This window comes from Salvelinus sp. IW2-2015, linkage group LG15 (assembly GCF_002910315.2).
Source record: "Salvelinus sp. IW2-2015 linkage group LG15, ASM291031v2, whole genome shotgun sequence".
Taxonomy (NCBI): domain Eukaryota; kingdom Metazoa; phylum Chordata; class Actinopteri; order Salmoniformes; family Salmonidae; genus Salvelinus; species Salvelinus sp. IW2-2015.
The window spans coordinates 30,098,246-30,123,591 of NC_036855.1; the positions used below are offsets into that span (position 1 = coordinate 30,098,246).

The 25,346-nt window shown below is 47.3% G+C and overlaps 1 pseudogene; it reads left to right on the plus strand.

The window, feature by feature from the left end:
- The window catches only part of LOC111974557 (splicing regulator ARVCF-like), a 113,300-nt pseudogene that overhangs the window by 39,259 nt on the left and 48,695 nt on the right, over positions 1–25,346 (plus strand).

Sequence of the window (25,346 nt, forward strand, 5' to 3'; positions counted from 1 at the left end):
AGGGTCTCCTCCTCTTGGAGAGCTGTCGGAGAGGTAAAGCGTCTCCTCCTCTGGAGAGCTGTCGGAGAGGTAAAGCGTCTCCTCCTCTTGGAGACTGTCGGAGAGGTAAAGCGTCTCCTCCTCTTGGAGACTGTCGGAGAGGTAAAGCGTCTCCTCCTCTTGGAGAGCTGTCTGCGAGAGGTAAAGCGTCTCCTCCTCTTGGAGAGCTGTCGGAGAGGTAAAGCGTCTCCTCCTCTTGGAGAGCTGTCGGAGAGGTAAAGCGGGGTATATGGATAGAGCCAGCCCTCTGCTCCCATACTGTGAGACGGATACAGACAGAAAAGGCTGAATAAAGTGCAGGTTTGGCTAATCCTCCACCTGCCTCGAGGCCAAATCATTGTCTGTCTGACACTTCAGTCTCTCCTCTCTATTCCCTTCTCCCTCCTAAATTGGTTGAAAACCGAAGCCTTTCTCAGAAGTTTTGGTCTTTCACTCTGTGGAGCTGTAGTATGGCATCTGCTGACCTAACTGTAATTGGGGAATGTGCGGTTTGCACAAACTATATTGCGTTGTATTGTGTTCCTCCCGAGCTATGATCTTGTTCAATATGTGTAATCCTTTGGTTCACAGTAATATGCAGTGCATTCGGAAAGTATTCAGTCCCCTTGACTTTTTCCACATTTTGTTAGGTAAATTCTCATCAATCTACACACAATATCCCATAATGATTTAAAAAAAAATGTTTGTATTTGTATATACATTTTGGGGGGGGAAATGTCCCATTTACATAAGTATTCAGACCCTTTACTCAGTACTTTGTTGAAGTACCTTTGGCAGTGATTACAGCCTCGAGTCTTCTTGGGTATGACGCCACAAGCTTGGCACATCTGTATTTGAGGAGTTTCTCKCATTCTTCTTTGCAGATCCTCTCAAGCTCTGTCAGGTTGGATGGGGAGCATCACTGCACAGCTATTTTCAGGTCTCTCTCGATGTTCGATTGGGTTCAAATCCGGACTCTGGCTGGGCCACTCAAGGACATTCAGAGACGTGTCCCAAAACTACTGCGATGTCTTTGTTGTGTCTCCAGACGTGACGCTTGGCATTCAGGCCAAAGGGTTCAATCTTGGTTTCACCAGACCAGAGAATTTAGATTKTCATGGTCTGAGGTGCCTTTTGGCAAATTCCTAGCAGACTATCATGTTCCTTTTACTGAGGAGAGCTTCCGTCTGGCCATTCTACCATAAAGGCCTGATTGGTGGAGTGCTGCAGAGATGGTTGTCCTTCTGGAAGGTTCTCCCATCTCCACAGAGGAACTCTGGAGCTCTGTCGGAGTGACCATCGGGTTCTTGGTCACCTCCCTGACCAAGGCTCTTCTCCTCCGATTGCTCAGTTTGGCTGYGTGGCCAGCTCTAGGAGGAGTCTTGGTGGTTCCAAACTTCTTCCATTTAAGAATGATGGAGCCCGCTGTGTTCTTCAGGATCTTCAATGCTGTAGAAATGTTTTGGTACCCTTCCCTAGATCTGTGCCTCGACACAATCCTGTCTCGGAGGTCGACGGACAATTCCTTCGAGCTCATGGTTTGGTTTTGTTCTGAAATGCACTGTCGACTGTGAGGCCTTATATAGACAGATGTGTGTGCCTTTCCAAATCATGTCCAATGAATTGATTTTACCACAGGTGGACTCCAATGAAGTTGTAGAAACATCTCAAGGATGATCAAAAAAGAGGATGTGCCTGAGCTCAATTTTGAGTCTCATAGCAAAGGGTCTGAGTACTTATATAAATAAGCCGGATGTGGAGGTCCTGGGTTGGCGTGGTTACTCGTGGTCTGCGGTTGTGAGGCAGGGTTGGACGTTCTGCCAAATTCTCTAAAACGATGTTGGATGCACTTTATGGTAGAGAAATGAACATTCAATTCTCTGGCAACAGCTTTGGTGGACATAGCTGCAGTCAGCATGCCAATTGCACACTCCCTCAACTTGAGACATCTGTGGCATTGTATTGAGACTAAACTGCACATTTTAAAGTGGCCCTTTATTGTCCCCAGCACAAGGTGCACCTGTAATGATCATGCTGTTTAATCAGCATCTTGATATGCCACCTGTCATGTTGATGGATTATCTTGGCAAAGGAGAAATGCTCGCTAATAGGGATGTAAACAAATGTGTGCACAATTTGAGATAGAAACCTTTTGTGCGTGGAATATTTCTTGATTCTTTTTCATTTCAGCTCATGAAACATGGGATCAACACTTAACATGTTGCGTTTGTAGTTTTGTTCAGTATAGTTATAGGATGTGTATCATGGCAACAGGACATATCACTTGGACACGCATGTGTGCGCGCATTCTTTTTATGTTTATCCCAATGAAAGGTCACCTTTAGATGACAGCCTCCCCCATCTCTTCCCAGTATGCGTCCTCTTTCTTTCGTTCTTTCTTTCATTCTTTCTTTTTGCTCACTTTCGTTCTTTCTTTCTTTCTTTTGAAGGGTGGGAGTGGGTTAAGAGAGGGAGGAAATAGGCAGGAAGAGAGAGGGGGAGGGACGGACGAGGCATTACTCTGGGATCAAGCAGCTGGTTAGTCAGCTAGTAGGCCGCTGAGTTGCTTTGCTCTAGCCACAGCTTGCTTGTTAGTCTTTTAAGTGGCGGCCTTTGATTACATAGTCCTGTTTTGATGGTATTCTCTGGCGTTCAGGGATGTGGTGTRTCAAGTATAGCCAGGAAGAGCTGTCCTGGCCGTTGGCTGGCTACCACAGCTGAGAATTCACTGTACACACACGGATGCACTCTCTTGCATGCTTGCACAGTTGCCGACTTCTAAACTCGCACGCCATAGTTCAGTCCTCTAGTCAGCCTTCAAGCCTGTGAGTTCCCTGCATCCCGGTGAAGGGATGTTCAAACTGACAGGTCTGGCCCACGTCAGACATACTTTACTGTGTGTACAGTACCGGAGATGGGGACAATTCTGAATGCAGCAGGTTTTTGGTCTCGTCCTACACAAAGAACAACCAAGTATTACATCACATTGCTAGGTAAATAAACACTCTGTTCTGAGGACCGTTACAAAGAGAGCTTTCATCCCACACTACTTGATTAACCAAAGGTCAATTGCTTTTTCAAACGTCCCACAACAGTTGACTGAGAAAATGACTCTCTGTACCTCAGCTATTCTTCCCAGTCATTAGTCCCAATAACGGAGGGCTGACACACTGCTCCGAGGGAAATTACTTAACACACAATTTACTTCACTAATTGACTCTACTGCTGTGACGAGGAGAAACTTTCTTTGACTTTGTCCCTGAAAACGATGTCCAGAATCCCCCTCCCCTCCCATCCCTGTACACACACGCAAACCTAACAGCCCGGCCCAAAGGATTAGGGAGGAGAAGATCCCCAACATGAAAGCGGAGTCTTCTGACTGATCAGCAAGACGGACGGGCAGCAGATCAATCAGGTTTCAGTGAGACAGAGGGTCTTTGAAGCGGCTAGCTAACACTGCTTGGCTAATCAATGAAGAACTGCCCGCTTGTTAGCACCTTCAAAGACTCATAGAAAACAAACAGTCCCTCTGGCATCATCAACTCTGTGCCTGCCTCACCCAGCCCTCCCTCCCTCCACGCCACTTTGCTAAACCCACAATGCCACACACAACTCATCTCTCCCTCTTGCTCTTATTCTGTCTTGAGTTTTTTCTCTCACTCTCTCTCTCTCCCTCCGTCGCTCTCTCTCTCTTGCGCTCGCTACTTGGTTGTTGATGATTAAATGCAAATGGCTTCCTTCCTATATTCCACATGAAGAGGGTGTACAGTAGTTTGTTGATGTTKATTTTCTTTGAGTATGGAAGCAGAGTGTTGGCAGTAGTGGATGACCTCATGGAACTTCCTGTGGCAGGAACAGGTAGTTCTTTACATGCACGCACACCGACACAATATGGATCAAATGCAATATGCCTGATAGCCCTCTAGGCTTTGGTTTCATTGAGTGCTATGGCCACTTCTGACTGGATAAATCTTTTCTGATGATGATGGGATATTGTAACTGCGTATAAATTGCATCCTCAGACCTTGTATGTATGGTGTGTGTGTGTGTGTGTGTGTGTGTGTGTGTGTGTGTGTGTGTAGGTTCAGTACCAGAGTCCAGACTACATACAGTATACCCCGGTGGTTACAGATCCGCTATCACTCCGACTGTGCTATCAATAAAAAAATGCCCAAAGTGATCGGCACACAGATCTCCTTACAAAAAAAACATCACTTTGTATATTATGGTCCACTCCATGTCCACAAGTGTCCTCTTCTTCCTTCCTTCCTTCCCTCCCTCACTCTCTCTCCAGGAGCAGAGCCCCAGTAACCAGACGTCTCTGGCCATGATGCAGGAGCCCCAGGAGATGGTGGAGGAGACGGTCACCATTGAGGAGGACCCTGGCACACCCACCTCCCACGTGTCTGTGGTCACCTCCGACGACGGCACCACGCGACGCACAGAAACCAAGGTACTGGGGGAAGCAACGTTGTCACACATCACATCAAATTAGGTAGTTGGTACCTAGGTGCTGGAGGAGAAGAAATTCAATGSCCACACACTATATTGAAACTTTTTAATGCAACAAATTGTTTGGGTTGCTTACAACCCTGTGAAATGTATGTGGCAGGTTGCTGCAGTAAAACAGCATGGTAATTGTTTTATGGTAACTCGGCAGCCTAAAGTGACGGTCTCTAAGGCCCGTGATCCTTTAGCCAGCTGCCCAGATTTTGTCTTACAATTTGGTTACTGTTTCAGTATTGCTCCTACAGTATTTTGTGTTGCGGGTTCTTTTTTCTTGATTCCCCTCTATTGTGTTTTGTTGTTTCTATATAAGGATATGTCAACTAACCTGAAGGTGAGTTGGAAAAATTTCCCCCCTCATCACTTTACTATCAACTCACGACACCATTTTGTGTGTGCCCATGTCAGCCGCGCGCGGCCACGCCCTTCTGTCACACAGGCAGTCTGTCTCTTACCGCATCACAGCCAGCCCAACGCTCCAGTATTTTTACTCTTACTGTCCTTCCTGAACGTAGCTCACAGCTTTCCCCCTTCAGTCAGGCCTGCTCCACGCCATGCACACTACCTCTCCAGACAGTGTCTCAGTGCCGTGTGRTTCCGGATGGAATGGGGCTCCCAAAATGGCACCAAGTTCTATAGAGCTCTGGTCAAAACTAGTGCACCATATAGGGAGTAGGGTGCAATTTGGGACGCAGGCCAAATAGAGCGGAGATGTTATTTTCCGAAAGTCTGGTTCCCTAGGGAATMACCCTGGCTAGAGCTGCTGGTACACTAGAGACACTACAGCATCTGCAATTAAACAGCCCAGCTAATCCCTCTGTTTCACTGTGTGTGCTGCTATCCTATTGTAAAGGATTGGACACATGTACACTAAAGCGAACAGGCACACACACAGGCGCACGCACACACACACAGGCACACACACACACACAGGCACACACACACACACACACACACACACACACACACACACACAGCTAAATAAAACATTAATCAAGGGCTTGGGGATTGAGGGAGTGAGGGTCACTGATTTTAAGGACACAACTCCATAGGGATGAAAGAGGATGCTTTTTGGAAGTAATTTTGAGGGGAAGAAGCAGATTAAGAGACGGTTTTGACCGTTCCTTTCTAATTGGTGTCATCGGTTGGCCAGCCAGCTTGTGATGGAAGCCTGCATACGTGACATTTCCAGACTTTCATCCCTCTCTCTCAATCGCTTTCTCTCCCTCTCTTTCTTACTCTCCCTCGCCCTCTCACTCTTTTTCTTATCTGTTGAATTTACAGTATGTGTAATTGGGTTCCTTTGAACAGGAGGCTCCAGCTGGCTACTTACTGCTAATGCATTTCCTTTCATGTATTCTGAGTATCCCCTCCAAGCACAACGAGATTTCACACTATTGCTTTTGGAAAAAAAACATGTTTTTTTAATGCTAAACACATATGCAAACAAGGCAAGCAGCAGTATAAGCAGTATCAGTAGCCAGCCACCACACTGAAACAAACAGACCAAAAGAAGGCCTGGGAATAAGTTAATGTGGAGTGGCGTTCGCTGTTTAAAGGCTAACTATCTAACCGCTCCAGCTGTGAAGGAGTGAGTCAGTCAACTGGCTGGCTAGTATGTGGTACTCGCTAACTGGTGGGAAGGGAAGGCTCTGCATCACGTGCAAGCACATACACACACACACACACACACACAGGGAATGGGTGTCACCATGTCCATCCTCCATCTCCCTCCCAACACACTGTGTTTTTCTGTGGACGTGGTCCAGTGAGGGTTGTGTGATCACACTGTTCTTTTAAAGGAGGTAAATAAAAACTATAAAAAGCAGCAGCGTTCCTTCCGTGACCTGTGGATGGGAGTAAATGAGGGTTAAGGCACGCCACAAACTCAAACAACACAACAGGCCTTAATACACAACAGCACACACGAGGGAGAAAGGTTTGAATGGAAAGAACGAAACCCACTCGGATACAAAATGCWAAACTGTAGCGGCAGTCAATTTGAATGTTCTGTTTTTACGCTGTCATTGTTTTGGTGCTGATCTTTTTCCTATGTTGTTGAATGGGTTGAATCAACAGGCTCGTCCATGTACCGTGTATGTGCAGACAACTGCCAATGTGATGCCCAGTACTACTTATTGACCACCTCCGCCATCAACACTTTCCCATAGGTGACCAAGGTGATCAAAACCATCACCCGCCACACTTACCTGCCAGTGACCATCATCGAGACCCTGGTGGTGCCGGAAGGTTCCATCTCACCGCAGTCCAAACCCAGCACCCCAGTGCCCACCTCTTCTCCCACCCCATCACAGACAGACAGAGTAAAGAACCCAAAGGCTTTTTGTTGTTGTCTTGAAGTGAACCCCTAACCCTTCCTGCTCATATCTCCATAAACCTCCCACTAACTCCCGGGCAGTTGGTTTATCAGTTTGAGCTCTCTGTCTATAAAAGTTGAATGCGGCAGAGATGGTGAAAGTGTTACGGCGCTATAAAAACAGCGTGGGATGCCTGCCCTCCCTCCCCTTTAACAGCCTAACACTTGGTAAACATAGGCCCCGGTTTGACTGCAAGCACCTTCCATTAGAGCGAGGGAGCGCACTGCCTTAGCCACATGGCCCTGACAAATACATACAGACCCACAAACACACACACACACACCAGCGTTTTAGAGATTCTCGTTTAGCCCGTTTACAGTAGTCTAGATGGGCCTTTTCTGTAGCCTTCTCTGAAGCACCATCCCCAGGCCCCCGGTTTGCTTGTTTTTGCATGTTGTGATCTATAGCGGATCAAAGTTCTGTTTGAAACCTGTCTGACGGTTTCTCGTGCCGTACCAGCGAAGGCTCTTTAGAAGTCATGTTAGTACAAAAGTCATGTTCATCAAGGCTTCTCTCCCTGGCTGAGTTGGAAGACGGGCTCGTCAAAGATGGAGGGAGTTTGTGCCACGGCAGATGGCCTGTGGTGGTTATACCTTTTTAGGACCAGAATCAAGATTGAAGAACACTGCTGAATAGTTCCTGGTAGTGGTCCTCAACCCCAGGCCTAAGAGATCATCTCCACATTTCAGCACAGTGTAGGAGGCAACGGGTCCTTTTGAGTGAAGAGCGACCCCCGTCCCAACCAGACCTGCACTCAATTACCGTCACCACCTCCGTTTGAAATGAATGGCAATAAAAGTCCTTTAATCAAGCAGCTGAGAAGAGAAAGCCAGCCTGTTATTTCAAGGCCAGCGGTTCAAGCTGTTTCATTAAGTTTGGAATCTGACAAAGGCTTTATTTTTAACATGAAAGGGAAGATTGTGTGCGAGTTACACTCGAAGGGAGGGGGAGCAGCTCTGCCAGCGTAGTGTGAAGTAGCAAACCGATGGATGGCAGTGAAGGGTGGTCTTTAGATGTTACTGAAGCGCCATAATTATTCACTAACATGACTGAGAATAGACCGTTTCTTGGCCGATTTGAATTTAAAATACCACAGTTGGGGACAGGGTGTGAACAAACTAAAGGCTTTGTGAAAATGGGATCAAGATTTCAAGTTCTCATATGTAATGACTGTGAACGTTTAACATTTATGATTCACGTGTTGTTCCCTGCTTCCTCTTTTGAGATGTTTAGGACCTTATTGAGTTTCCTCGTTATCGTTTCATGCCTTTGCTTCAATCCTTGTGGGAATGGACCCTCTCCGTGCACCTTGTCAGGCACAACGCGAATCGCATCAGACATGGGGCCCCTTCCAATGACGATTAATTTTCATCAATCTCATTAATTCTGAAAATGAATTTATAGCCYCGGACAAAATAGCCAATTATCGCCACTGCAGAATTCACTGGGCAGCAAATTGGTTTCTGTATCAATGCTGAACCTCAGGCTGAGGTTAGATGCAGCTAACTCTCCGACTGCCAGGCGGCTTCAGGACTCAGACAAGTAGGATTGTGATGTAGGAAGTACAAAATGTATCGATATACAGTAGATATAGTATACTAGTGCTCTATAAGACAGTCAGTCCCCAGTTATGACTGTCACCTTCCGAAATGGCCCCCTATTCCATAGGTGGGGGGGGGGGACATGTCACACAAACTCACCCTTATTTCCAACACAACCTAGCCTTGTTTTTTTCGAATAGAAATGGATGAAAAGCAATGGTACGACCCTTTCTCCTTRGGAGTTTCCCAATGCATGACCTTCGACCTGTTATTGACAGTGCCTGCCTGCAGTGTCACTCTTTAAAGGAACAATGTTGTCCTCATCTCATTCCTCAGCACTCTCACTGTGTGGCATCGGCATCCCACTGGCCTGTCTGTGATTCAACAGGCTGCATCGGTGTGCTGTGTCCATGCTGTGTCTCCGTCCTAACCACCTGTCTCTCACTGGGTTTATCTGTAGGTAACCTCCTCCCCAGGCTGACTTAATACCATATAGAGAGAGCTGTCTGGGGACGGGATTAATCTGTCGTCTGTCTGGTGGGACACCTGAACATACTGCTAAGTACAGTCATGTCAGGGTGATCCGAATGTTTCAACATTGTCCTCATCAACTGTTGTGTGTGTGTGTGTGTGTGTGGCCCATACACACACACTAGACTTTCAGGATTGGGTAGGAACTGATTTAACTTATAATGTAATCAGTCTAACTCTGTCTTTGTGACCTCCTCTCCTCTAGGTGACGAAGATGGTGAAGACGGTGACCACGCGGACGGTTCGACAGGTGCCCCTGGGCCCCGACGGCCTGCCCCTGCCTGAGGGCTCGTCCCCGCTGGGCAGCTACACAGACTCCATCGACCGGCGCTARCTGAAGAACGGCGAGCGCTACATCACCACGCCGCAGGCCACCTCCACGCTCACTCGCTCCTACAACAACTACAACGACTCCTACACCGACACGCTCCCCCCCGATGCCGGCGGGAGCCAGTATGGTGGGCGTCACTATGGCCTCCACGACGGCTACGGGATTGGAGACGTGACAGACAACTACGGCAGCCTGTCGCGTGGCGTCAACTTCCGGCCGCCCCGCTATCCCTACGCCATGGCTAACAGCTACCGGACGGAGAACAGCTACGGGACCTTACCCATTCGGAAGGATGACTACGGCCACGTGGCCCAGCCTCAGGTGCCCATGGGCAGCAGCAGTGTGGACCTGAACCGGTCACAGCCAGAACGCTTCCAGCCAGAGCCCTACGGACTGGAGGACGACCGCCGCAGCCTGGGCCCTGAGGAGGAGGAGCCCTATGACCTGGACCCTGACTACTCCACCGCCYGCCGGCGCCAAGGCACGCTGCCTGGCACCAACCGCGGCAGGACCGTGAGAGAGCCGCTCCGCGACGGGCCACGTGTCAGGTGAGAACGATAGACGTGACAGAACGCTGTCTGGTTTTAGTCGTCTGAAAATGTTTAGGTGACCTGGAAGATAGGATTGGACTGGTTTGGTCTGGTTTAGGTTGTCTGAAAAAATGGATGTGAGCTGCTTTCTTGGCCAGGTRTATCTTGAAAACAAGTCTTTCTTGTTACATATAAAGTATAGTTAGGACTCATCTTTTGAGCAGGGTTGKGATTAGAATCTTAGCTGTGATGATTGTTGTTTGAGAGGATGTAGCAACCTGTATCATCCTAGCTGTATCCTAGCTACGCCTTGGTGCGTCTTAGCTGCAGGAGACCAATTCTTTCCTCTAAGTGGTGGACAATGAGGACTAGTTTTATGCATGGCTACAGGCATTGTCTGAGACGTGAGAAGAATAGTCTTCTCAAGATGAGGAAAATTAAGAATACATGTCTTATTCTTCTAGAATGCGTGAGAAACAAAGGTGTGTGTGTACATATGTGAACAGATGTCTTTTCTCCTTGAGATTCTTACAGAGGAGGCGGCGTTGAAGGGAAGAGGCTTTGATATCCGTTTTTCATGCAAATGGCAGTTGAACATGTGTTTATGTCAGAAAGACACTGTTAGACATAGAAAGAGGGAGGGAGAAGAGACCGTTAGGCAGAGGAAYAGAGAGAAATAYAGGCAGATATACAGKGGGAGGGGGAGAGAGAGAGGCAGTTCGACAAAGAGGCCTTGAGCGACGGACAGTTCGATAGGGAAACAGACGGAGGGAAAGTGGAGATCGTTAGACATAGGAAGAGGAGATTGAGGGAGAGCTGGAGCGAGAAAGAAAGAGAAGCGGTGAGACCGAGGGAGAGAGACGGTGTTTTCTGTCTCTCTTCCCTGAGCCGTGTCACTCTGGGCGACCTTCATTAACATGTCTGTAACCTCCAGATCCTTCTGCCAGAAACCAGCCAGTTAGCCTCTGACAAAACCCCCATAATGACCTAGTCATGATTGCGCTAAAGTTCTGCATATGGCTTAGGATGAAATGTAGCCATAATGCTGAGGTGGCATTGGCACACACTTACTAGACTTTTCGCACATTGGCTACACATATACAGCAATGTAAACTTGCTAACTTGTCTCGACGCTACCTCGGGGGGGTTGCGCTCGACACTCGCATGACAGTTGCCCCCCCCCTGCTAGCGAACGTTACCTAGCAGTGTGAAGTATAATATTATAATATGAATGACACTGTATGGTAACGTTACTGTACTTTTATATTCATGTGGGAGGGTTAAACGCTCATTATTGATATGCTAATGTTGCTAGGGGTGGTTAGGCTACAATTAGGCTGCGGAAATGTTCGCTAAATTGAGGTGAGTGCCGCGCGCGATCATCTTGTCTGGTTGGCTCATTTATTAGCGCTGATCAGAACATTTAGCCAGCATYTTATGTAGCCTAACAAGTGGATTATGTTGCTCTTCACTTGCGGTAACTTAGTAGCCTAGGCCTACTCCCGACCTAAAAGCCTGTGACTTGTCTTAATCAATGTGATGTTGTTTAACTGAATATTCTGTATATTTGGTTAATTCTGTCTGGGCAAATAAGTGGTGGTGGTATACCTCATTTATCAATGATCAGAAACGTTTAGCATGCGATAATGTAGCCTAAATCAAGTGTAGGACTATTTATTTTCCTCGATCGCATATAGGCAWCTCCAAAAGCCCGCGGAGGTTGTGGAAGACCTGACGCCTGCTCCCTAACGYAGCAGAGTGAGGGTAGGGAAGAGATTTGAACATGGATTTTTTTTTAGATATACAAAACATAAGCTCGGGCTCTGTTTCCAAATTTCACACGTTCCCTTGACGCAAATATTATTTGTATTTTATTCTGTTATGTTSCATTATATTATTAGCCTACCATAAAATGTGTGTTTACTGTGATCAGGGTAAATGTCTTGTCTGTTTAATGAACAAAACAACTATTGATTTAACTTTCATGGCGCAGCCATGTTTCCCTATAGGCTGCATAGACCCGATAATAATGGATTTCTTTGATGTATTTAAATAGATATCTACCCACATCGGCCCACATCTACTACCACTCCTACTTGCCGCTATTGTGTGRGGGAGATATAAAAGGCTTATCCCGGCAAAAAATGGGGACTGTATGAATTGGGTTCTTAAAAATATTGCCAGATTTAAAAAAAAAAATGACAGGCAACATTACGTTAAGTCTGTCTGTCTGTCAAGGCTACAATTAGTACCACATTATCTCCCCTTGTGATTGTGCAGTCCCATCAGGCCACACAGTGTCCACTTTTCCTGTACTCTGTAGCACAAGAAAGAAACCTCAAGCAAATTGAAGGTGATGTTTGACATGGAGCAGTGTGTGTTTAAAATACTAATTTTTTTACCAGTGATCTGTAACAGATGGATTTATTCAAACTTCTATATTCTCTTTTTTTCTTTCCATCGGAGAAGAATGAAATAAGGGCCCTAAGCCAGTTTGAAGGGAAGTGAGCTGAGGAAGTTTGTGAGGGAGGAAGAGAGGAATCCTGTGTGTCTGTCATGGAGATGTTCAAAGGTGATGCAAAGTAGCATTGTGGCAGCCTCTGACAGTGCTGGGCTGCATTTCGGGGACTTTGTTAATCAAGCACACATACACACCCTGGAATGTAAACGCAGCGTGGTGATGTGTTATACTTATGTCCTTGCTGTCCAGGGTCCTTGGGACATCCCTACCCCATTTGAAGTTTACATTTTTAAAGGTTAAAGTTGCGCTATGCAGATATCGCTCCAGCGTTWATTTCCTGGTTGCGAAAACTCTAATAGTTCACCTAATTTCAGTTTATGAAACAAAATAAGATAATATAGTGTAGAGAATCATTGTACCATCTAAACCGCTGTGAAATATATGTTCCATAACCAAAAATATTGTGTTTGCAGCATTTTGAAACTGGTGTACATAACTGAAGTAAAAGACTCAAAAACAAAACTTAAGAATGGAAAGCATAGAAATAGCACACACAGAACAGATCTACTTCATATACTTGCTTTCATGTAGAATGATAGATCTATAACTCAGATTTCTATGAATTTGGTCGGGTCACCCAAAACGTTAGATATTACCAATTTTAAGGTTGGGGTTATAGTTTAGAGTGTCCTGGATAGCACTAACGGTTAAAGTTATGCCTAGTGCAGGGGTGGGAAGTACAGATGCTCTTTAATCAGAGCTTCTGTCTGCATGGAACACACACGCACACACTTCCAGACACACACACACACACACTTCCAGATACAAACGTACCCACATATATACACACACACACACACTGCCAGACAATGAGTCACTCTATCAGCTTGAGAGGCGGTTGCTGTGACAGGCAATTTGTACTGTACGCTACATGTTTCACAACATACTAACGCACACACACGCACTTCATTAGGCAATTAAGATGGCTAGCTCACTGATTAATTTTCACAACGCGATAACTTATCAACGTGTACCTTGCATTTCATCTTTTTTTTACCTAAGTCCAATGACATGGTAACATTTTTAGTTGATTTCACGTTAGTTGACAGCACTACCAAATGTTAATCAAAATGAAATGTTGAACTGACGTCMGTGCCCAGTGGGTGAGTSCTTTCTTTGGGAAAAACCTCACATACCGTCTTTCCATCATACACCATCACTGCTGTGCTCCATCACTTCCTGTATCACCTTTCAAACCAACCGACCTGATGATGTAACACATCTGGAATCCAGTTATAATAATACAACTGGATCTAGAATTAGCATGGCAAGGAGCGCACCCCCAGAGCCCTCGTCTGTCTCCACACACACACGTTATGTAATTCTATCCTAAAATGTATTTGCGTTCAAAATCCTTTTTTCCCTAACCCTTAAACCTAACCCTTACCATAATCCTAAACCTAACCCTTACCATAACCCTAAACTTGACCTGTAACCCTAACTCCTTGCTCGCTCTCGCACGCACACACTCATTAGTATCCCTCCATTAATAGTATGATGTTGAGTCTGCTGTATAAATGGCTTTAATGAATGTGTGAGTTAAAGCATTTTAATTACAGCTTATCGTCTAGTCGCTTTGAAAACCCTCGATTATGGGAAAAGGAAAATTAAGATGTTTAGTGCAATATGGCTTCCTGCGCTTTCGCCGAGCATGGTGGTTATAGTAATCTATTACCGGATAAGAGGGTATAGTAATCTATTACAGGATAAGAGGGAAGAACTGTGCTGCCCACGCTCCTAGTCTTTAGTAACAAGTGTGTGTGTGTGTGTGTGTGTGTGTGTAGGTGTGTGTCAGGGATCATCAACTAGATTAAGCGGATGGTCAGGAGGCCGGAACACAATTACAAATAATTTGTGGACTGAATTGACCGCAAGAAGGCCAAACAGATATACACTGAATACAAATTTAAACACAACATGTGAAGTTTGTCTCATGTTTCATCCCAGAATTGTTCCATAGGCACAAAAAGCTTATTTCTCTAATGTTTTYTGKACCAATTTGTTTAAATCCCTGTTAGTGAGCATTTTTCCTTTCCCAAGATAATCCATCCACCTGACAGGTGTGGCACATCAAGAAGCTGACTAAACAGCATAAACATTACACAGGTGCACCTTGTGCTGGGGACAATAAAACACGACTCTAAAATGTGCCGTTTTGTGGCACAACACAATGCCACAGATGCATCACGTTTTGAGGGAGGGTGCAGTTGGCATGCTGACTGCAGGAATGTCCACTAGAGCTGTTGCCAGAGAATTTAATGTTAATTTCTCTACCATAAGCCGACTCCAACGTCYTTTTAAAGAATTTGTCAGTACGTCCAACCAGCCTCACAACCGCAGACCACGTGCAACCACACCAGCCCAGGACCTCCACATCCGGCATATTCACTTGCAGGGTTATCTGAGATTAGGCACCCGGACAGCTGATGGGTTTGCCCAACCAAATCATTTATTCACAAACTGTCAGACWCCGTGTCAGGGAAGCTCATCTGCGTGCTCATCGTCCTCACCAGTGTCTTGACCTGACTGCAGTTGGGCGTCGTAACCAACTTCAGTAGGCAAATGTGTGCTCTTCACGGGTGAATCCTGGTTTCAACTGCACCGGGCAGATGGCAGACGTTGTGTGGGCGAGCGGTTTGCTGATGTCAACGTTGTGAACAGACTGCCCCATGGTGGCAGTGGGGTCATAGCATGGGAAGGTATAAGCATTGAACAACGAACACGATTGCATTTTATCGATGGCAATTTGAATGTGCAGAGATGATGTGATGAGATCCTGAGGCCCAGTGTGTGTGTGAGAGAGAGATCGCTTTTAGCATGAGCCAGACATCGTTCTCCTGTCTACGTTGAGGTTTCTCATAAGCAGTTGGCTAAGTTCAAGGATGGGGGAACTAAGTTCTCAACAATGTCATGCTTTTRCCCCCGCACTTAATTGAAATAAGGAACAAACACTAGTTGTAAAAACAGATGACATCAAAACAGCCGACGCAATTAGAATAAAATGTTTAAAAAAGGAAKATTTGCTTATGTCTGCTTTGATTTAATTGATTTGTTTTGTCTTGTGAGTCATAAAGAAGTTATTGGTCATTATTCAAAATGAGCTATCTGTTGTTTGTATAGTGAAAAGTCACAGAGCTCATAAGCATGTGGGAATGTTTCTCCAAACACAGATGGAACATTCTCAGCTGCTAATCCTTTGAGGGTTTGTCTTCTCAGGGAGAAGACCGGAGACCACAGGAATGGAGATTTGATCGTCATAATTGGCTGTCACTCCTACACACTCACTTGCTCTCTCGCTTTCGCGTGCTCTCACACACATTCACACACACACACACACACACACACACACACACACACACACACACACACACACACACACACACACACACACAGAGGACCACGCAGGATATTTAGCAGCTTCATTACCATGAGGAGTGTGGGCTGCTACTGTAATCATCCCGTGAGCATCATGTCTGGCGGCTGTGGTGGCGAGGGCCTTTCCCATCCTGTGAATAACCCGCCCCCTCTATCAACGCAACGCCGGCAATTTAAATGCAAATCCTGACATTCCCATCACTCAGTCCGCAACCCGTTTACCAACCCTGGCATCAGTTCTATTCAAATGAGTTACATTTCAAACCCAACTGTACACTGATTGTCAGTGTCTGTGAGACCGTTGATGTAGTCGCATGTATCTGATAGTAATGAAGATATCATTTGCCAATACCCCATTCTCTCTTTTTCAAAGGGTATTCACAGCAGTGTTGTTTTTGCTTGTCTTTTCCTTTTAGCATTTGAATGGTCTCGAACTGTAGGTCTGAACGTGTTAAGACCAGACTGGGTGTTCACTAAGGAAGTGTTGGGTGCTGTATATCCTCGACTCACTCGCAGCCATTTCTTTTTCCATGTTATCTATCATGCAGCTGTGAGGTAGCCTGGTTAAATGAGACTGAATGCTGCTCTGAATGGTGAGCACTGGGTTCAGACTGGTTGAACTAGGTTAACTGAGATGCCCTCGGGCCAAAACCTCAGAGTAGCAGGCGGACTAGCTGGCCCAGTTTGGCCTTAATGACTGGGGCTTAATCGGCTCTGAGCCCTCCTATCCTTCATTACCGGACYAGGTTTGTGGTGCTTCACGTTCAAYTCCACTTTCACCCCTTCCTGTTAGAATGGTTCTTAGAATGGTTCCCGTGCACGTTCCCTAGACTTGAAGGAACCATTCTAAAACAGGAGGGGGTGATACTATGCTGTACCATTTGGATGTAATGTCCTCAGGCAGCTGTGTGTGGAGCTTAAAATGCCACCCTTCAAGGTTGTAACAACAAAGTCATTTTTGAGACTGGAGCTGGAGACACCTGTTTCAGGAGATGTTTGATCACGGCTAGCCTTGCAGTTTGGCCACGATACCTAAACCTAACCTCGTACCACAAGACCAAAACCGTGTTGACGCCTTAGAAACTTAGCCTAGCCACGGCATGCGGTATCTTTCAGCTTAGCTTCTGTTTGTGGTTCACCTTTCAGTGCAGCTGCTTGCCTATCCAGACCCAGACTCTGGCCTTGTCTTTGCTATAGCAGTGGTGGTTGGTTTGTTTTGTCTTTTGATACCAGCCGAACCCTAGCCTTCTGAATATATAAGGATTCAGTGTGTAGTTACATTGCTGCTCGGGTCTGAGCTTTTTCTCCCAGTTTGTGTTGATTTCACTGGCAGTAAAATATATAAAGTGATGCTATAAAACATGATATATGTTGTTTATGTAAACCCGTAGAGTAATGCACCCGCAAACAGACAGCGATATCCTGATGAGATTCTCCCCCCTCGCAACGTGTGGCAGGGAGACATTTTTATGCACATAATTAACATAAAACTCATTAAAATTAAGGCACGTAGTGGTTGTCTCTAACCGCTAGCACTCAGTTAGGGATGTCGCCCGTTTTGTTGCACCGTATATCAAAGTTGCTCAAAACAGACCGGCCAGTTGTGTATGATGAACTAGCCTTTCTCTCTCGCTCTCGGTGGTAGGGAGGAGGGGAGGCTACAGGCGGTGGCGCATGGTGTGCGACATTAATTAGATTCCCCACTCTCACTTCCTTTCTCTGCCTCCTCCTTTGTTCCCATGAAAAGACACCAGAGGAGAGAACAGAGCTAGTACAAGACAAAGTAGTGTAGTTCCTACCCCCAAAATAAATGGAAACCCCCTTGGGATAGTCCAACTATGGTTACTTTGTGACCATGCTTATTTTCCTCTCGGAGGAGAATGAAGTGCATCTCTTATCTTACACGATGACCAAACCTGCTCCGTGCATCCGCCATCGTGCGCATGTTGAGTTTGTCTTCCACGCCAGACACGTTTAGGACACGCAGGTTGAAATATCAAAACGCACTCTGTACCAACTATACTGAACAAAAATAGAAGCGCACCATGTAAAATGTTGGTTTCATTAGCTGAAATCAAATATCCTCCTTACCCACAAGGGCATATGCTCTTAAAAACCAATGAGGAGATGGGWGAGGCGGGACTTGCAATGTCTAAAATGGAACCGGCCTACGCGCCACCAGTTTTGGATGAAATTATTGAATAACATGCATGTGTCCATTTTTATTTTGCATTGCTCGCGCAACACAGGCGATGTGGTCACACCCTTACGRGTGTGGAACAAGTCAAATCATCTTAGGATGTCTCTGTTTGTAAAAGCCCCATGAATACCTTTGGACAACAACAAGTTATCATGTTAAACCCCCTCAGTATCTAGACACAGTTTGCTTCAGAAGCCTAATGATCTGTCAGTCAGGAGATCTCCTTGTACTCCCTCCACAACCCTAACAGGGGAAAGGAAAAGGATGCGGCTGCTTGTGGAACAGAGAAATGGAATACGCCAGGCTAATGCAAAAGGCCCAGTCCCAGGAAGGCAGCCAGACCAGGCCAAGCAGGGCATTAAGCATAGTCTTTGGTGCTGCTGTGACCAGAAGGAGCCGGCCTCTGGGCCCTGAGGCAGTGTTGGAGCAGAGGCCTGCCTGTGGGCATGGTGGAGCTTTGCTGCTGCCTCTCCTGGGGGCCACACCACACCAGCCCCTCTGTGAGGGAGCCCAGAAAAAGTTCAGAGTTTCTTTTTCAATTTCTGCCTGGACTTTGTTGTAAGAGTCCCTTTTGCTCTTGGCTCTACAGGGCTCCATCTCAAATCTTTCTTACTCTTTCTCTCTCGATCTCTTTCTTCCTCTGCCCCTATTCTCCTTTGCTTTGTCTCTACTCTCCCCCTCCCTCTCTCCTCCTCTCTTTCTCTCTGTGCAAACCCCAGCATCCCCATTATTAGCAAAAGAGAACATGGCTCCGAGACGATAGAGATGATTAATAAGTGGCGCCTGTTTCTTATCGACGGAAGCTGTTTTTTCGGGCCTCACCGGCTGGGAGGCCCTCTGACGGCGTTAATAACAGAGCAGCCTTGTCTCTCCCCGTCTCTGTCCTCTTATCTCTCGCCCCTGTCTTTTCACCTCTCCTTCACCCCTTCCTCTATCTCCTTTTTCCCTCCATTCAATRCTTCCTACCTCACTTGGCCTTTCTCAACTCTTATTCCCCCCCTCTCTTTCTCGTTTCTTGTAATCCCTCTTATACAAATTCCACTAAATGCTCCCTCTGTCTGTTGTAGTAGTAGCAGTGTTAAGCTCACTGTCATAGACAGTGAATTGTAAACCATTGTCCTTGTACAGAACACATCCAACCACAAATCCACACAGCAAGATGTAAAAATCCTTCAAACAATGTTACATGATCTTTCCTCAAACGTACAAACTTCTCCCTCCCTCTCTCTCTCTTTCTCTCCCAGGGGGTACGAGGACCCCATCGAGGCAGAGCTGGTTGACGAGCGACACCCCTACATCCATGGCATGTACGCGGCCCCCCTGGCCCAGCCCGAGAGGGGGAGCATGGCCAGCCTGGACCGCCTGGCTGGCCGCCGCTCGCCCTCCATAGACAGCATCCGCAAGGACCCGCGCTGGCGTGACCCCGACCTGCAAGAGGTCATCGCCATGCTGGGCCACCCTATCGACCCGGTCAAGTCCAACGCCGCCGCCTACCTGCAGCACCTGTGCTACGAGAACGACAAGATCAAGAAGGATGTGCGCCAGCTGAAGGGGATCCCTGTGCTGGCAGGGTTGCTGGACCACCCCAAGGCTGAGGTCCACCGCAAGGCCTGTGGAGCCCTGAGGAACATCTCCTACGGCAAGGACCACGACAACAAGGTGGCCATCAAGAACTGCGATGGTATCCCAGGCCTCATCCGCCTGCTGAGGAAGACCAACGACATGGAGGTCCGTGAGCTCATCACAGGTGAGGAATCCCAGTGTACCSTCATGGGAAGAATGGCTGCCCCCCCTGTCCAGAATTAATCCAGTCACTAACCAAAACTAGCTGCAGCTCATCATCTGTAAATAGTACAGTAAATATTAGGCATACTAGCCTTTTGTTTGTAACGTACAAATGTTTTATGTCCTCTGACTTAAAAATGTGTTACTCAGGTACGTTGTGAAAACCTGCATGACCTGGGGAACTAATGTACTGTTGTAGAATGTCATTTCTAAGTCATGTCCTGTTATTCGATAACTGTATTCTCTGTTAGGGCATTGTGCTGTTGTGGTCAGGAGGCGTTATTGAAGCATGTCCTGTATACTGTACGAGACCGAGAGAGAGAGAGCTATACTTAACAAAAATATYAACGCAACATGTAAAGCGTTGGTCCCAAGGTTCATGAGCTGAAATAAAAGATCCCAGAAATGTTCCATACGCAAAAAAATGTATTTCTCTAATATTTTGGCCACAAATTTGTTTACGGCCCTTTTAGTGAGCATGTGTCCTTTGCCAAGATAATCCATCCACCTGACAGGTGAGGCATATCAAGAAGCTGATTAGACTGCATAATCATTACACAGATGCACCTTGTGCTGCGGACAATAAAAGGCCACTTTAATATATGCAGTTTTGTCACACAGCAAGCCACAGATGTCTGAAGTTTTGAGGGAGAGTGCAATTGGGTTTCTGGCTGAAGGAATGTCCACCAGAGCTGTTGACAGATAATGTTATGTTAATTTATCTACCATAAGCCGCCTCCAACGTTGTTTTAGAGAATTCGGCAGCATGTCCAACCAGCCTCACAATCGCAGACCCAGGACCTCAACATCCGGCTTCTTCACCWGCAGGATCTTCTGAGACCAGACACCCGGACAGCTGATGAAACTGTGGGTTTGCACAACCAAATTTCTCTGCCCAAATTATCAGAAACCGTCACGGGGAAGCTCATCTGCGTGCGCGGCGTCCTCACCAGTGTCTTGACCTGACTTAAGTCGGCAAATGCTCACCGTCGATGGCCACTGACACGCTGGAGAAGTGTGCTCTTCACGGATTAATCCTGGTTTCAACTGTACCGGGCAGATGCAAACAGCGTGTATGGCATTCTGTGGGCTAGCGGTTTGCTGATGTCAACGTTGTGAACAGAGTGTCCCATGGTGGCTGTGGGGTTATGGTATGGACGGGCATAAGCGATGGACAACAAACACAATTGCATTTTATCGATAATTTTAATGCACAGAGATACCGTGACAAGATCATGAGGCTCATTGTCGTGCCATTCATCCACTGCCATCACGTTTCAGCATGATACTGAGCGGCCCCATGACGCAAAGATCTGTACACAATTCCCTCCATGGCCTGCATACTCACCAGACATGTCACCCATTGAGCATGTTTGGGATGCTCTGGATTGACGCATATGACAGCGCATTCCAGGTCCTGCCAATATCCAGCAACTTTTCACAGCCATTGAAGAGGAGTGGAACAACAGGCCACAATCAACAGCCTGATCAACTCTATGTGAAGGAGATGAACCACAGCCAGTTCTGTTTTTTTGCAGGGAAAGGTTGACGTTGAACTAACAATTGTTTTATAGGCACACAGGAAGTGGTCTTTATAATGTATTTATTTTTCCCTAGGTGTTTCTTCCTCCTGGATAGGATAGGCCTATGGCTATTTTTMCCCTCTAGCAAAGACGGTGCTGATAAACCAGAATATCGTAAAGTGTCTCATATTTTCCATTCATAGATTGTTTTGAAGATAGATTTGTAGGCAAACAGCTGCTAAACAGGTGTTCATTCCACTTGTTCTCTACTTCCATAAAAAATGCATGGAGATGCCAGGCGAGCTGACAAAATAAAAATCTGTCGTTCTGCCCCMGAACAAGGCAGTTAACCCACTGTTCCTGGGCCGTCATTGAATATAAGAATTTGGTCTTAACTGACTTGCCTAGTTAAATAAAGGTTAAATAAAGGTAAAATAAATAGTCTGGCGGTGTTAGTAGTAGTGCGTCAGCATACCTCTCCAGAGAAAAAGCTGTTGTGACGTGGTCCAGGTAGGTAGGGCCTAGGGAGTGAATGGGGAGAGGAGGGCAACATGGCATRCCCAAAGCCACATGGAAGGACCAACCAGTGACTGCTTTATAAAGGATTCAGCTGCAGTCCTCCTGCTTCCCAACTCGGCATTTAATGGAAATATAAACTCACCACCACCATCCATTCCAGTCGGGATTTATTCTATATAAGCCCCCTGTGTGGTCGGATGAGGAGAGAGGAGAGCGTAAGGGCTCAGGCGGAGACTTGGAGTGGCACTTGAGTTCACTTTGTGGCCCAGGAAATGGTACTGCTCTTTTTGAAGTTGGTGAGGAAAGAAACGTGTTTGTGTGTGTCGGCCGCTGCTGCCTGGCCCAGGGTTGCTTACACAGTTCGGGGTCTGACACACACACACACACACACACACACACACACACACACACACACACACACACACTTCTGTGGATTGGTGCTGCTCGTGGCCTGGCCACCCTACTGCGATCTAGGCAGGGGGCAGCTGTTCGTGCTATCAGCAACAACAAAACACCACTCTCTAGACACAATTCCCATACACACGCTCTCTAGACACGTCCATACACGCGCTCTCTAGACACGTTCCCTACACGCGCTCTCTAGCACACAGACGTCCCTACACGCCTCTCTAGACACGTCCCTACACGCGCTCTCTAGAACACGTCCCTACACGCGCTCTCTAGACACGTCCCTAACCACGCGTTCTCTAGACACGTCCCTCACGCCTCTCTAGACACGTCCCTACACGCGCTCTCTAGACAGTCCCTACACGCGCTCCTACATGCAAGGCATATGAGCAGCACACGTGGCCCCCTGCCTGTCACCAGCTATTCTACTTATTTACATGACCTAGCTCCTCCTGTAACGGCCCTTCTTCATCCCCTCTACTACCAACCACCCATCACACACACCACACACCACACACACACACACACACACACACACACACACACACACACAGTTCCATAACTCCCCTCCCAGCTGCCGTGGCCGCCGTCTCCACTCTCCTGGACTCTGTCATCTCTACTCAGCAATTAGCCTGTGACGCATGTGACAGCAGTAGGAGAGCTACAGCCCAGCCCCGCTGCATGGCTAATATGTATGTTAGTCCGAAATCACCCCTCTCTCTCACTTTCGCTCGCTCGCTCGCTCGCTCGCTATTGAATGGCAGGAGGGAGGGAGAGGTGTAATGGGCAGCTCTAAGTGAATGGGCCTGTTAGAGCAGCATGTCGGCAGTAGCCAGCACCCAGGAAATTGAATTAGCCGCCCAGGGCCCTGGGAGGGAGGAAAGTACTGGTCCACCTCCCATTTTCCCTGGCCTGCCTCGGCTTGGCTTTCATTACCATCCATTACCTTGGGATTTGATTACAGAGGTTGAGGGAGGCCAGGCCAGGGAGGCTTCAGGTTCTTAAGGGGAAACAGGGAAAGAGTGAAGAAACTGAATACTTTAGAATTGGCACTGTGTTGGAGGTACAGGCCCACATGAAGTGATGTGAAAGAGCGGGAGTCGGTGCCCCAAGACTTATGTAACATCCTCTTCAAAGAGGTTTCAGATGTTTTGGGAAGATTGAAGCCTCCGCTGACCTGCCTTCAGGGGAAGCTTGTTGCACAATTGGGGTGCCAGGACAGACATTAGCTTTGATTGGGCTGAGCGGGAGCTTCCCTCCGGTAGGGGTGGGAGGTCCAAGAGACCAGAGGTGGGCGGAACGGAGTGCTCGGGTTGGGATGTAGGGTTTGGGCATAGCCTGAAGGTAAGGAGGGGCAGTTTCCCTTGCTCCTCCGTCGGCAAGCACCAGGGTCTTGATGACGATGCGAGCTTCGATTGGAATCCAGCGGCGTGTGCGGAGGAGCGGAGTGACGTGGGAGAATTTAGGAAGGTTCAACGCCGGGCGGGCTGCTTCATTCTGGGGTTTGATGGCACAAGCGGGGAGCCTACCCAACAGAATTGCTGTCGTCTAGACGGCAGATGACATGTGCCTGGATTAGGACCTGCTCCACTTTCTGTGTGAGAGGAAASGTCGTACTCTACAGATGTTGTAGAGCATGAACCTGCAGGAGCGAGCCACTGCTTTGATGTTTGCAGAGAACGACAGGGTGTTGTCCGTAGTCYTGCCAAGTTTCTTTGAACTCTGGGAGGGCGACGCCGCAGAGTTGTCAACTGTGATGGCGAGGTCTTGGAGCGGGCAGGCCTTCCCCAGAGGAAGAGGAGCTCCGTTTTGTCTAGCTTCTGTGGGCGGACATCCAAGCTGAGATGTCTGCCAGGCACGCAGAGATGTGTGTCGCCACCTGGATGTCAGAAGGTGGAAGGAAAAGATCAGTGGAGTGTCATCTGCATAGCAATGATTGGAGAGACCATGTGAGGATATGACAGAGCCGAGTTAAAGAAAAAAAAGTGAGAGCACGTGGTGCAGACACCGATCATCTCCACGCCACCTGGTAGGAGCAACATGCCAGGTAGGATGCAGAGCCTGAGACGTCCAACTAAAACAAATTTGAAAAACGTTGATATCATGGAGTTCTTGCATCTGTAGATCTATAAATTTGAGTGGTTACATTTCTCCAGCCCCATCTCTAAATATTGGCAGCCATTGTCTTACTATATTACAGTAGTTGAGGTCTCCTGCTTGCTGATTGGTCACTAATTGTCCACACTATACTCCCTGTCTGGYCTATCAAAGATGGTGGATTGTACCGTTAGTGTACAAAACATTAAGAAGACTGTCCTAATATTTTTTTCCTGCCTCAGAACAGCGTCAATTCATCGGGGCATGGACTCTACAAGGTGTCAAGCGTTCCACAGGGATGCTGGCCCATGTTGACTCCAATGCTTTCCACAGTTGTGTCGAGTTGGCTGGATTCTTGATACACATGGGGAACTGTTGAGTTTGGAAAACCCGGCGGTGTTGCAGTTCTTGACACAAAACTACCATACCCCGTTCGAAGGCACTTAAATCGTTCGTCTTGCCCAATCACCCTCTGAATGCCACACATACACAATCCATGTCTCAATTGTCTCAAGGCTTAAAAATCCTTCTTTAACCTGTCTCCTCCCCTTCATCTACACTGATTTGCAGTGGATTTAACAAGTGACATCAATAAGGGATCATAACTTTCACCAGGTCAGTCTGTCATGGAAAGAGCATGTTAATGTTATGTACACTCAGTGTATGTTGGCTATGGGTGGCTGCTGCTGGCTGCTTGTTGAGCATTACTTAATGTCAACTCATTTGTCACCAATTGTCCATATTCTAGCAATTGATTTCGCTGTTTCTGCTAATGTTGACTATACCAGTGATGTCTGTAGACTACCGTTGGCTGCTTGTTGACTTCTTGTTCACCGCCTGTTTACTGCTGGTTGTCGGAGCCAATGGAGTGACGCTAATGGTCCAGTGTTGGAGATGGTCAACTCAGCAGTCCCCCAGGCAGCAGCGCAGTCCCCCAGGGCAGCAGCGCAGTCCCCCAGGGCAGCAGCGCAGTCCCCCAGGGCAGCAGCGCAGTCCTCCAGGGCAGCAGCGCAGTCCCCCAGGGCAGCAGCGCAGTCCCCCAGGGCAGCAGCGCAGTCCCCCTGGGCAGCAGCGCAGTCCCCC